Genomic DNA, 15,000 nt, shown 5'->3' with positions numbered 1-15,000 from the left:
GACCGAGTGAGGGAGAGAGAGAGAGACGGGAGGCAGAGGAGAGACGAGAGATGAGAGAGAGAGAATGATAGTCAGGAGAGAGATCGAGAGAAAAAAACAAAAAGGAAGGAGAGGAGAGAGAGAGTAAAGAGAGTGGAGGGGAGGTTTGAGAGAGAGAGAGAGGACAAAGACAAAGATACAGAGGGAAAGAGAGAGATCGAAGAACAAAGAAGAGAGAAAAGGGAAGGATGGGGCAGGGGGAGATAGGATAGAGAGAGTATTGAGTATGTAAAGTATCATTGTATTGATTTTCTTCAAACATTTGATGCCGATACAGCGGACACTGTATTGACACCAATGACAAATGTATCACGATAGAGTTGTAATACTTAGATATATATATAATAGATGTATATATGATATATCATATATATATATATATATTATATATAACTATAGATGGAAAAAAAAAAAAAGAGATATATATAATATATATAATATAGTAGAATAGAGATATATATATGTAATATTATATCTATAGATAGTAGATAGTATATATATATATACTCTATATATATATATATATGTAAATTATACTTATATATAGCTATATATATATATAGATATATTATAATTATATATAGTGTGTGTGTGTGTGTGTGTGCGTGTGTTGTGTAGTGTGTGTGGTGTGTGTGTGTGTGTGTGTGTCGTCGTGTGTGTGTGTGTGCGTATATGTTCTCATGTATTTATGTATGTATGTATGTAATGTATGTATATATATGCATATAATATTGTCGTGATATATATATAATATATACATATATAATATATATATATAATATATATATACAATATATATAATATATATATATTATATATATATCTATATATATATATATATGTATATATATATATATAATCAACAAAACACACACAACACACCACACGCACACACATAATGTATGTATTCTGTGTGTATATGTATATATATATATATTATATATATATAATATATATAGGTAATCTATATATATATACCTATATATATATATATCTAGTTATAACCTTATAGTATATACCCATATATATATATATTATATTATATATAAGAGCTATATATAGATAGATTATATAGCTTATATATATATAGTTAGTTATACCTTATAGTTGAGATACCAATAGAGATATATAGATATATATATATATATATAACTTTTATATTATATATATATATAGTAGTATATTCTAGATTGAGAGTAGGTAGAATAGAGAGTTTGAGATCATATAGGTAGCTCCTATACTAGATTAGATTACATATATAGATCTTATATATATGATAGATATTGGGATATACCTATAGATATATATCTAATAATATATATCTATATATATATATTTTTGCCCTTAATATATAATATATATCTATGATCTATTGTGTGTGTGTGTTGTGTGTCTGGTGGTGTGGTGTGGTGTGGTGTGGGTGTGTGTTGTAGTGTGTGGTGTGTGTGTGTGTGTGTGGTGTGTGTGCTGTGTGAGAGAGAGAGCGTGTGTGTTTACGTACATATATAGTGAATATGTATATGATGGATATATACTATAGATATATATATATAGATTATTATATATATATATATATTTTCGTTATTTATTTATTTATTTTATTTATTTTATTATTTATACACAAAACACACACACACCACACCCACACACACACACACACACACACACACCACACAAACACACACACACACAAACACACCACACACAAACACACACACACACCACATACATATGTATGATTCCGGTAGCCTGTGTGTGTGTTATTATAATATATATATAGTATATAATATATATAATTTAGATATAGATTATATATTATAGTTATATATAGTTATATACCTATATATATATATATATATATATATATATATATAGATATATATATATATATATATATATATCTATATTTGTGGTGTGTGTGTGTATTATCGTGTGGTGTGTGTGTGTGTGTGTGTGTGTGTAGTGTGTGTGTGCGTGTGGGTGTGTGTGTGCGTGCGTGGTGCAGTGTGCGTGTCTGTGTGTTACGAAATATATATGTGGAATATGTTATATATATATATATATATATATAATATATATATAGGTATTATAATATATATATATTATTTATTAATAATTTTATTGATTTTAGACACCAAGCACACATATATGTGTATAGTATTTATATATATATATATACTATATATAAAACCATATATATTTAAATACACAGACACACACATATATCTGTATGTATTATATATATATATAATATATATGATCTATATATATATATATATATATACATATATATATATATATAATATATATATAATACATTACACACACACACACACACAAACACACACACACACACACACACACCCCACACCACACACACACACAACACACAACAACACACAACACAACACACCACAGCACCACACACACAACACATATATATGCATATATATGCATATATATATATATATTATAAAAAAAAAAAAAAATAATTTACTTTAAAATAATATATATATATATATTATATAGATATATAAATATATACATGTTTGTGTTATGTGCATGTGTTGTGTGTGTGTTTGGTGTGTGTCGTGGGTGTGTGTGTGTGTGTGTGTGGTGTGTGTGTGATGTGTGTGTGTGAATCGTGTGGCATGTGTGTATTTATATATATAATTATATATATACATATTTATATTTATGCGCACACAGCACATTACACACACGCACGCGCGCACACACACACACATACACAACACAAACATGTATATATCTTATATACATTATACCATAGTTATATGTATGTATATTATATATATATATATATATATATATATATATAATATAGATATATATATAATATATATATATATGTGAGTGTGTGTGTGTGTCGGTTGTGTGTGTGTGTGTGTGTTTCTGTCATGTGTGTTGTGTGTGTGTGTGTGTGTGTGTGTATACATATCTATATATAATGTAATAATATTATATATATATATATATATCTTATATATATAATTATATATATATATGTAGGTATATGTTGTCGTGTGTGTCGTGTGTGTGTGTGTTCATGTTGGAGTATTCTTCAATATTTTATTTCAGAATTAACTCGTTTAATGTTAATGAAATCCGATTCGTGTTGGGTGGAAAATCTCATACGAGAGATTTTCAAGAACATTTTTATAAATAATATTGAGAAACAACTATTGCCATTGGACCCCCCCCCCCATCCCAAAGGAAGGTGTCAATATTGGTATTTGGGCAGAAAAAATTATTAGATAGGTTGCGTTTGCTAGAACATGAAAAGTAGGTAGCTAGCCTTCATAATCACGTTTCTGATCAAGTGGGAATAGCCTGGGTGGATCTAGCATGTGACGGTCTTCACGCGCGCCATGCGTTTACGTGGCGCATTACCCGCAGAGCCGACACGACGCAAAATTTTTTGATAGCAGTGAGGCGTAGGAATTTTCATGCTGTTAGTTGCCTTAATTAGAAGTCCTTTTTTTGCTGTACAAAGTCCCGCATGTTTTGTTTTCGTGAATAGTTTTGATGAGAGGACGCTGTCCTTCCGGCTCATTACATTACTCAGGTCTACGTTTGACTTGTGTACATCGTATCCTAGCAATGTATACAAATAACACATTAATTTATGGACAGCCACTGCAAGTCGCCACCCATCGTATGTTACCGTAATATATTTGATAAAAAATATAATAATGATAATGATAGTAGTAAAAAATGATAAATGGACCCAATGGACATTCCAAGGAAGAAAAAATATTTAAGAGGCACTCTCTTCTCTTACCCGCTTGCACCCGAACTTCTACTTGCATCCTCTCTCCCTCTCCCTATACCTGTACCTTGTCGCACTGCCAACCTCCTCCCACTCCCAAAATCTCTCCTTAAATTAACTCCTCCACCTCCATTTCAATCTAGCCCTTCCACTTCCTTTCTCTTCCTCACACACACAACTATACATGTCTGGTGGTATGTGTATGTATATATATATATATATATCTATTCTTATATATATATATATAAATTATAAATATATATATATATATATAATATATTATATAATATATATAGTCTACATATATATATATATATATAAATATACTATATATAATATATTTTCTGTCTCTCACCACGCGTCTTGCTATTTACCTCCACCTATATAATATATATATATATATATATCATTAGATACATATATATATATATATACTATATATATATATATAATATGCACATACATATATATATAATATAATATATATATATATATATATATATATATATAGAATATATATATATATACATATATATATATTATATAGTATATATATCTATATATGTATATATATATATATATATATATTATATATATATATCTATTTATATATATCATATCATATATATATATATATAATATTATATAACACTATAAATTAATATATATAGATAATATATATTAATATTAAAATATATATATATATAAATATTTTACGTATAAAGTATAATATAATATATATATATCTATATATATTATATAGTATAATATATGCATAATATATATATGGATATATACTATGCATATATATAATATATAATATATATTAATATATTATAATATATATTATATATATTATATATATATATATATAGTAGGGGCTGGGGTTATTGAACTCATAGTTTTCCCAATTGCATCATATGGTTCTGAGTGTTGAGTGCTGAGTAGAAGACAAGAAAAAGGACATAGTTTTGAAATGTGGTGTTACAGAAGAGTACTGTGTCTTAGCTGGACAGAGAAGAGAATGATGAAGTGCTAAGAAAACTAAATTGTTAAAGACGGCTGTTGGGACAACTTGACAGAAGGAAATTAAAGTTTATGGTCATGTGAGGAGAAGTTAAAGTGTTGAGAAACACTTGCTGACAGGGAGGGTGATGGGAAAAACAGAGGGAAGAGGCAAACCGAAGACAAGGAGACTGAGCGAAACAACATCAAAGATATTTGCGGGTGACGATGGTACAAGTAGAAAGAAAAAGAGCAGATCGAGTAGGTAGTTGAGTAGCGAAGGATGGTGGAGAGGTCCACGGGCTCAAACATGAGGCATACCGTTATTGATGATATATATAATATATATATTATATATATATAATATATATATATAATAGATAATATTATATATATATCTATAATATAGATATATATATATATTATATATATATATATAATATAATACATGCATATATACACGTGGATGTGTAAAACATAAAGAATAAGCGTTGTCTGTGGTGCTTTTTGTGTGTGTGTCGTGTTGCTGTGTGGTGTGTGTGTAGTGTGTGTGTGTGTGTGTGTCGTGTTGTGTGTGTGTGTGATGTGTGTGTGTGTGTGGTGTGGTGATGTGTGTGGTGTGTGTGTGTGTGTGTGTGTATGTCTGTTTGTTCTGTGTCTGTTTATGTTGTAGGTATTTATATTTTATATTATATTATATTATCTATATTATGCGCGCCTGCTGTCCGTGTTGTAACTGTCTATACCATTGAATGTTGCACTATGCTTCTCTTCTCGCGTAAATTGGCGTGAAAGATTTATAACAAAAAGCCTTTCTTTAACTTATACGCCACCCTATCGTTACTCATCTCGAAAATAAATCGTGAACGCCTCACAAACTATCATACATTGCCATCTTACGGTTAGCCTCGGGCCTAGGACTAGACCTCCTCCAGCCTACCCGGAATCAACCCGCCCATACAATATTAGATTATGTAGAGGCCAAATGCGCGGTTAGTCTAGTATATCTAGAACAGTGTATATACACAGATCTGCGAAAACAGCATTCATGAATAAAAAGTGAAGCAAATATTTGGTGTACATTTTTTTTTTTTTTTTTTTTAGTTTGCTCTAATCTATTCAGTAACAAACAGAGATGATCATACTTAGTGCTACTAACTCGCCACGCGTCTTGCTTATGGCAGACCCAGTAGTTGGTGATAACCAATTTAGCTTACCATTCAAAGTGTATACCGTGTCATTTATTTTTCCTACTTTTGTAATATTACTACTTGCACTGTTATATGGAAGCCCCCCCCCCCTCCCCCCCATCAGTGGTTTTTCACCAGAATTTAAATTGTCGATATAGCTGACAATAAACAGGTATCCTGTCCTACCTACAGAATTTTACAACTGAACTTTTATTTGCATTTTTTTGTTTATATTCCAAAAAGCTAATTGTTTTATTTGACCTAGAAAAAAAATACTACTGACGGTTAACACCTGGTATTAGTAAAGTTACAGCAGTGGGTATATAAAAGATATTTATCGATTTGTTACAGTTCAAGTTCTTTGTCATTTGCGAAGGCCTCCTGTTTTCAAATATTTAAAGCTGTCTTCAAACTCAAATTTACATTAATTACAAATTTCTATGTGAAAATGAATCTGACAATTTACCTGGCATGTGGTATGCAGATTCTGATTAATACATAGCATAGGAAGAGGGGCGTCAGAGGAAAAAGAAAGTTTACAAAATAGTGTTCAACCGGCGGAAGTAAAGAGGACAGTAATTACTATACTGGTTTTTTGGGGGGGCGCAGAACGAGGAAATAGACTCGAAATTAATGTTTAGCTGGTTAAAAGCCCGGAAAATATTCCAGGGTATGTACGGGCCATGTATATTGGGGATAGAGAGGGGAGTGAATGATTATGCACTGGTTTTAAAAGAAGGAAATGTTTGGGATTTCGGCAGATGGGAGGAGAGAGTATAAAAAAAGGAGAGTGGATGGTTCAAAAAAAGGGGAAATAATCCAGATAACATAGATAAGGTGAAATATAGTTTAATATGAATGGTATATAAATGGTTCACAAATTCTAACCATAATGAATGATACTGTTCACTCATCCCACGGAATCATCAAATTGATTTATCTGTGTAACTCATGATGCAAAAAATTTCAATTCCCGCATCTGGATATATACTGAAAAAGTCCCGCAAATGCAAAATGTTGAAAAATACACACATATATAATATGTGAAATTTTCACATATAAATACACACATCCATAAAAAACCAAACATCTATACGAAAGCCTACAATTTAATGAGCAGGAGGGAATTTAGGGAGGGAATTTACGAGAATGCATCTATAAGTAAAAGTGCGCTCCTTAGCAGGATTGATTATTAAACCCATTTTATTAACTTTAAGCTTATAACATCAACCCACAAACCCAGAGACTTCTTGCCTTCCTTTATGGTTCATTGTGTACTCAGGGACAACCTCTGTGCCAACGCAGAGATGGGTTTCTCCCAGTCGAAACATTTGGGAAAGGTACGGCAGGAGGTTGTGATGTGCAGTGTGGTTGTTCGATTTAGTTCATGTAGGAAGAGGGCGAGACCGACTGTTGTCTTCTGATTGCGTCTCTTTTCAAGCTTAAGTCGGCTTTAAGTCATGAAACATTAATAGGTCATGAGAAGTACAAATTGATTTGATGGCACAAAAGGTCAAATGTTGTAAAACACACATTGAGTGGAAACGCGCTCTCACACAAATGATAATACTTGCATGTTTTGAGGACTATCGCACTGGCTGTCCTTAAATAAGTTAGTCAGCAGAGAAAATAGGAAATCACCAGTCCGGTACTTACTACATAAAAGGTACACGCCGACCCAGGCACGCATACACGCACACGCGGGGGGGGGGGCCCCCACAACACACACACGCATGATCTGCACGCAAACGCAAACACCAGCACCACACACACGCACCACACACGCAACTACACAGTGTATGGTTGTTAAAAATATATGTATTTATATATATCCTATTTTTTTTTTTTTTTTTTCAACAGGAAAATTGATTGGCCTCTCTCAATTTCATTATTTTTAGAGGAATTTAGGCAGTCTCACCCTTGATGATTGGATGGCCCTTCCTAATCAGCCGCGGTTCCGGCGGCTTAAACACCCAAAATTGGGGGCCCACGGCGGCGAAGTTTCCCCTGCCCGACACCTGCGTTTTGATTTTCTAGGGCGACATGTTTTTTCTCGCGTGAAGGGCTGCGAGCGAGCAGTCGGAGCGCAGGCATTTTTACGGACTGCCGCGACGGGAGAATTGAACTCCGGGTCGGAGTCCAGGCTTTTTTACCACTGTAACCAATCGTGGCAGCACAGTCATATTATTATATATATATATATATATATTATATATATATATATCTATATATTATCTCTGTATGTATGTATTATATATATTATATATATATATATAATGTATATATATATATATATATGACTTGCAGCGATGGTCCAGTGTTTAAGAACATTGGACTCAGACCATCATGGTCCCCAGTTAATTCGCGCAGCGGCAGTCGTTTAAAATGCATCGCTCCGATTGCTAGCTCGAGCACGATCTCACGGCGAGAAAGGGGGAAAACGACATATCGCCTTGAGAAGTCAAACGCAGGTGTCGTAGGGGAAGTCGCCCGCCGTGCACAAGGGGGTGTCAAGCGCGCCGAACCGGGTGATTAGAAGGGCATCCAGTCAGGCAAGGGTGGCCACTGCCCATATAAACCTCCAGGCGTAATAAATGAGAGGAGGCCTATGTCCTGCAGTGGAATAAATGAATATAAACAAAAAAATATATATATATATAATACACACATGTGTGATATATTTATATGAGTATATATGTATATGTATATACAGACATTTATATATAGATAGATATATGTGTGTGTGTTGTGGTGTGTCTGTGTGTGTCTGTGTGTGCATATATACTACACACACACACACACACACCACACACACACACAAAATTATATATACTATAATATAGTATCATATATATATATATATATATATATAATATATATAATTATTATATATAAATATATATACATTAAGATATATGATACATATATAGCTATATATATAACAATACAGCCTGTCTATATAATAATACACACAAACTACATAGCAGTGTATGCATATATATATATATATATATATATATATATATATATATATATATATATATATATATATATATTATTATTATTAGATGTATATAATATGTATGTATATATATGTATTTATATATGTATATTTATAAATATATATTATATAATATATAGATATATACAATATATATAATAGATATATATATATACAGTGACACGCAAACACACACCACACACACACACAGAGGCACACACACAGGAACACAAAAAAGGGCACACACACAGGCCACACACACAGGCACACACACACAAAAGGCACACACAACACACACAGGCACACAACACACACACAGGCACCCCACACACACACAGGCAAGGCACAAACACACACACAGGCACACACACACACACACACTACACACACAACACACACACACACCACACACACATATGTGTATATCTTTATATAGATAATATATATATCATATATATATATATATATAATATATATTATATATATTTATACTATGGGTGTGTGTTGTGTGGGGTTGGGGGGGGGGGGTGGGGGGTATATATTTCATGTATATATAGCTAATAGAATAGATATATATATATATATATATATATATATATATATATATATATGTTATATATATATATTATATATACACTATATATTCATATCTGATATCTATATATATATTATAATATATATTATATATTTCTTGTATATGTATATGTATATTATATATATATATCTTATATATTATATATATATATATATATATATATAAGCTAAAGTCATGCTTGGGTCCCAAACCCGGATAAATAGAGAGAAATGACCTTAAAAGGTAAACACCTAAAAAGGATAACCACGGCAACTCTCCGTGGAAAGGAAATGGGCGGCACCTACACCGGGGTACTCACTTCCAAGAGATTCATTACAACATGAAGAAAATAAACTACAATTAAAGTATCATGCGAGTGACAACGGCCGGCTCAGTACATAACATACGGTTCAAAAAGAAGAAGATATAAACTATCTATATTATTATATATATATTATATATATATATATATAATATATTAATTTCTATTATTGTATATATATATATATTTCTATGTATATGTATATATAGATATATTTCTATCTATAGGTATATATTATATTTCTAGGTATATGTATAATATATATATTAATTATATAATTATATATATATATATCTATTATCTTAGATATAATATATATTATATATATAATACATACATACATATATAATATTTACATATATTTTTGTTCAAACAGCCCATAGAGTGGTGTGTGGTGTTGTGTGTGTGTTTTTTTTTTTTTTTTTTTACTTTAGGTAAGGTTATGTTTGTTTGGTGAGCCGCCATGGTCACAGCATGTACGTAATTGTCGCTTTCATGTTGTGATGCTCTTGGACCGGTTGTGACCAGTGGGGGGTTTTCAGGGTCCCTAGTTCTTTCCACGGAGGAGTCCCGATATTTACTTATTAGGTAAATCATTCTCTCTATTGTATCTGTTGGGCTTCTTAGGACCAGCATTGACTTGGGCTGGCTCTTGGAACCCAGTGGCTAGATAAGGCAATCGAAGGTGAAGTTTCCTTGCCCAAGGGAACAACGCGCTGGCAGGGACTCAAAACCACAAAACTCTATTGCGTCGTGGCACTTGATGTCCGATGGCTCTAACCACTCGGGGAGAGAGAGAGAGAGAGAGGAGAGCGAGAGCGGGAGAGCGAGGCGGGGACCAGAGAGAGAGACGAGAGGGAGAGAGAATGGAAGAGAGGATTGAGAGGGAGAGAGAGAGAGAGTAGAGCGAGGAGGAGAGTTGGAGAGAGACGAGAGATGGGAGGAGAGAGAGAAGATGTTTGAGAGAGAGGGAGGCAAGAGAGGGAGACGCAGAGAGGAGAGAGAGACGAGAGAGTGAGTGAGAGGTGAGGGTGAGGGTGAGGGGGGAAAGGCTAGAGAGGGGAGAATGCGGGAGAGTAGAGGGGAGAGAGAGAGGGGGAGGTGAGAGGGACGGGAGAGAGAGAGAGAAAGAGAGAGAGGGAAAGAGAGAGGAGGGAAGGGGAGAGGTATATATATATATATATATATTATATATATAATATATATATATAATATATATATATATAATATATAATTATATATATAATAGCGGTATATTATATATATATATATAGTCTATAAATAATATAATTATATATACTATATATTATTATTATTATATATATATAATATATATGTATATATATTATAATGTATCATATAAAATGATATATTTAAATATTATATATGTTGATTTTACATATTTGTATTATATATTCATATTCAAATTTATATGTACTTAAGTATATATATATATATATATATATATATAATATATATATATATATATAATATATATATATAGATATATATATTATACAAATATATATATATATATATATATGCATAATATATAATTGTGTGGGGTGTGTGTGTGTTTGTGTGTTGTGTGTGTGTGTGTGTGTGTGTGTGTGTGGTGTGTGTGTGTGGATGTGATACATGGGTGTGTGGTGTATGTCTCTCTCACTATCTCTCTCTCTCTCTCCTCTCTCTCTCTCCTCTCTCTCTCTCTCTCTCTCTCTCTCCTCTCTCTCTCTCTATCTATCTATCTATCTATCTGCTCTCTCTCTCCTTCTCTTCTAAATATTTATAAATGTATATTATAGATTTATATATTTATGTATGTGTGTGTTTATTAAATATGTATTCTTCTTTATACATAATAAATATATTAATTCATCTGCTATGATGTCTGGTTATAATGTCATACATTCTTTTCCACAGGGCTTGGGTCCCGGCAACAGCAAAATGAAGTAGTTTAGTAGCCACAGGTTGGTAGCAAGTTAGTATTGGCTCCCCTGTGGAAAAACTGGTTGGTATGTTTACAACACGTAAGAGGTTAGCGTTTTTATTCCTTTGTGATTTTAACCCTAAGGAAAGTTCGCTTTTATAGATTTCATTATCTGCAATATTACCAAAATTTTAAGAACAAATTAAGAATCATAATATCAAGGAAAAAAAAAAAAAAAAAAAAAAAAACAAAAAAAAGTATCAATATCAAGCGTATTTGCAAGAAAAACACATTGTCCTGCAATTTCAAGGAACAAGGAAATATGGGCCGATCACTAGGTTGTACTGATAGGAATTGATGGTCTATGAGGCTCTCGTGGAGCATATCAGTAACCATCACAAAATTCATAAAAAAACTAAAGGGGACAATATATAAATCTGTAGTGATTATTGTTAAAAGGATTATACCATTAAAAGTATTATACATTTGCTTTATGTGTCTTTCTTTCCTTTTTAGTATTGAAGTTTAATTAGGTGACATGTTTTACATATATTGTGAAAGAATGTAAATAGGTATTTCAATCCATTATAATTCATGAATACTATTTCACTTCCATGAATGAAAGAAACTGGTAATCCACAACCACATTTTTTTTGATTTGCCAGCTTAAGACTGGGATAGAGGGAGTGTATATATAGTCCTGCCAGTAGTATTTTTGTATACTACTAGTCATCATTCGTGACTTAGCACAATCAGATAAATTACCCAGAGCCTACTTTCTTCTCAAGCCATTTTCCATCGATGAATTGCCGGTCAACCCGAAGTAGGTTCCTTTCCAATATGTTTTAGATGTGGTTTGTCATGATTTTTCCCTATGTCTCCAATAGCAATGTTCTTGTTTGTAAATTCACGTGCCCTGTTTACAATAATAGATACATTAGTAAATCATTTCAACTAAATGAGGAAACATTTTAAAAATAATCAACAAAAAATCGGAATATGTGATTTTAAGTGTCAACATATCAGTCAGATTTTCTTCATTCACCAAAAGTCATTAGAACGTTTTATTCACGTTGCTTACAGTAATAGGGAGCCAACTTAACGCTCAGTCAGAGGAATATGTTAGGGTTGGTCACTGCAAGATCAGCTTGACAATTTTGTCTAGAATGAATTATAGAGTTTACTGAAAGAATACCTTGGGAAGTCAACTTAGAGAGGATTATGATAGTCATCTTAGGACAGGACCAAATAGTGCACAATGATAAGGTATTGCTATAGTCATTCAATTTCTATATCTAAGAAAATCAATTAATGACAGATTTAAAATTCCTCTCTTTCTTTCTTTCTATCTCCACTCTCTCTCTCTCTCTCTCCTCTCTCGCTCTTCTCTCTCTCTCTCTACTCTCTCTCTCTCTCTCTATCTCTTGTCTCTGTCTCTCTGTCTCTGTCTCTCTCTCTGTCTCTGTCTCTCTCTCTCTCTCTCTCTCTCTCTCTCTCTCTCTCTCTCCATCTCTCTCTCTCTCTCTCTCTGTCTCTCTCTATATATATATATATATATATATATATATATATATATTATATATATAACTATATTATATAATATATATTATATATACATATATATGGTGTATATATAGATATATATGTATATATACAATACATGTATATATGGAATATATATATTATTCTATATTTTTTATATTATGAAATTAAATACATATATCTGTAATTATCTATCTCTACATATATAATGGTATATTTAATATTTATATATTCCTACCTTAACCACTACCCACGCTCACATATTATGATATATATATATATATATACTATATAATAGATATAGTATATATATATATATATATGTGTGGTGTGTGTATATATTATTATAAATATATATAAATATATATGTATATATATATATATATATATATATATATTCTAGATATTATAATATACATATGATAAATATATAATAGAAATTATGTATATATGATATATATTTATATATTATATATATCATATATTAATATATATATTATGTTATAATAAATAGAAATATATGATATATATATGGAAGGAAAAACCCACCATACGAAAACAGATTTATGGAAAGTGAGACTATAGTTGAAAAATCCACCTGGATTCCCATCTTCAGGTGAAGATGGAATCCAGGCGGATTCGAAAGTGTGGGATATTGTGGGTTTTTCTGCCATTGTATCAGCACGGAAGAGTGTTTTGCTATTCATAATATATATACTATACTATATATATATATAATATTATATATAATACTATTATATGATATATTATATATATATCTATGTATATATATATATGCATATATATATATATATACTAATATATTATACATATATAAATATAGATAATATATATATATGATCGTATATATAGTATCTCAGTCATTAACGGTAGGTTCATATCTGAGCCGCCGTGGTCACAGCATGTACCAATTGCAGTTTTCACGTTGTATGTGATGCTCTGGAGTGAGTAAGTGGTAGGGGTCCCCAGTTCCTATCCACGGAGCAGTGCCGGTGTTAATCTTTTTTAGGTAATCATTCTCTCTAATTTATCCGGGCTTGGGACCAGCACTTGCCCAAGTTCCTTGCCCAAGGGAAACAACGCGGCGTGTGGGTGACTCGAACCCTGAACCAGATTGCCGCGTGGACAGTCTCGGTCTGATGCTCAGAAGCCAGTCGGCCACGCGGCTTGACGATCAGGGGTTTCCATGATTTTTCTGGCAGTTTAGAGCGGTTAGTTTGCCATTGCCTTCCGCCCGGGTTTTTTTTTTTTTTTTTTTTTTTTCGATCACCATCTCTATTTAAACCCGGCACTGACTTGGGCTCTGACTTGTCCCCCAGTGGCTAGGTAGGCACTCTAATCGAGGGAAGTTCCTTGCCCTAAGGGAAACAACGCGGCGGTCGGTGACTGAACCCTCGAACTCAGATTGCCGTCGTGACAGTCTGAGTCCGACGCTCTAACCATCAGCCCCACGGCCTATATATATATATATATATATATATATATATTATAATATATAGATATATATATAGATATTTATATATATATTTATATATATATCACATATATGGTATATATATATACATATATATTTCATATATATATAT

This window comes from Penaeus monodon, chromosome 12 (genome assembly GCF_015228065.2).
Source record: "Penaeus monodon isolate SGIC_2016 chromosome 12, NSTDA_Pmon_1, whole genome shotgun sequence".
Lineage (NCBI taxonomy): Eukaryota > Metazoa > Arthropoda > Malacostraca > Decapoda > Penaeidae > Penaeus > Penaeus monodon.
This window is presented reverse-complemented; position numbering follows the sequence as displayed.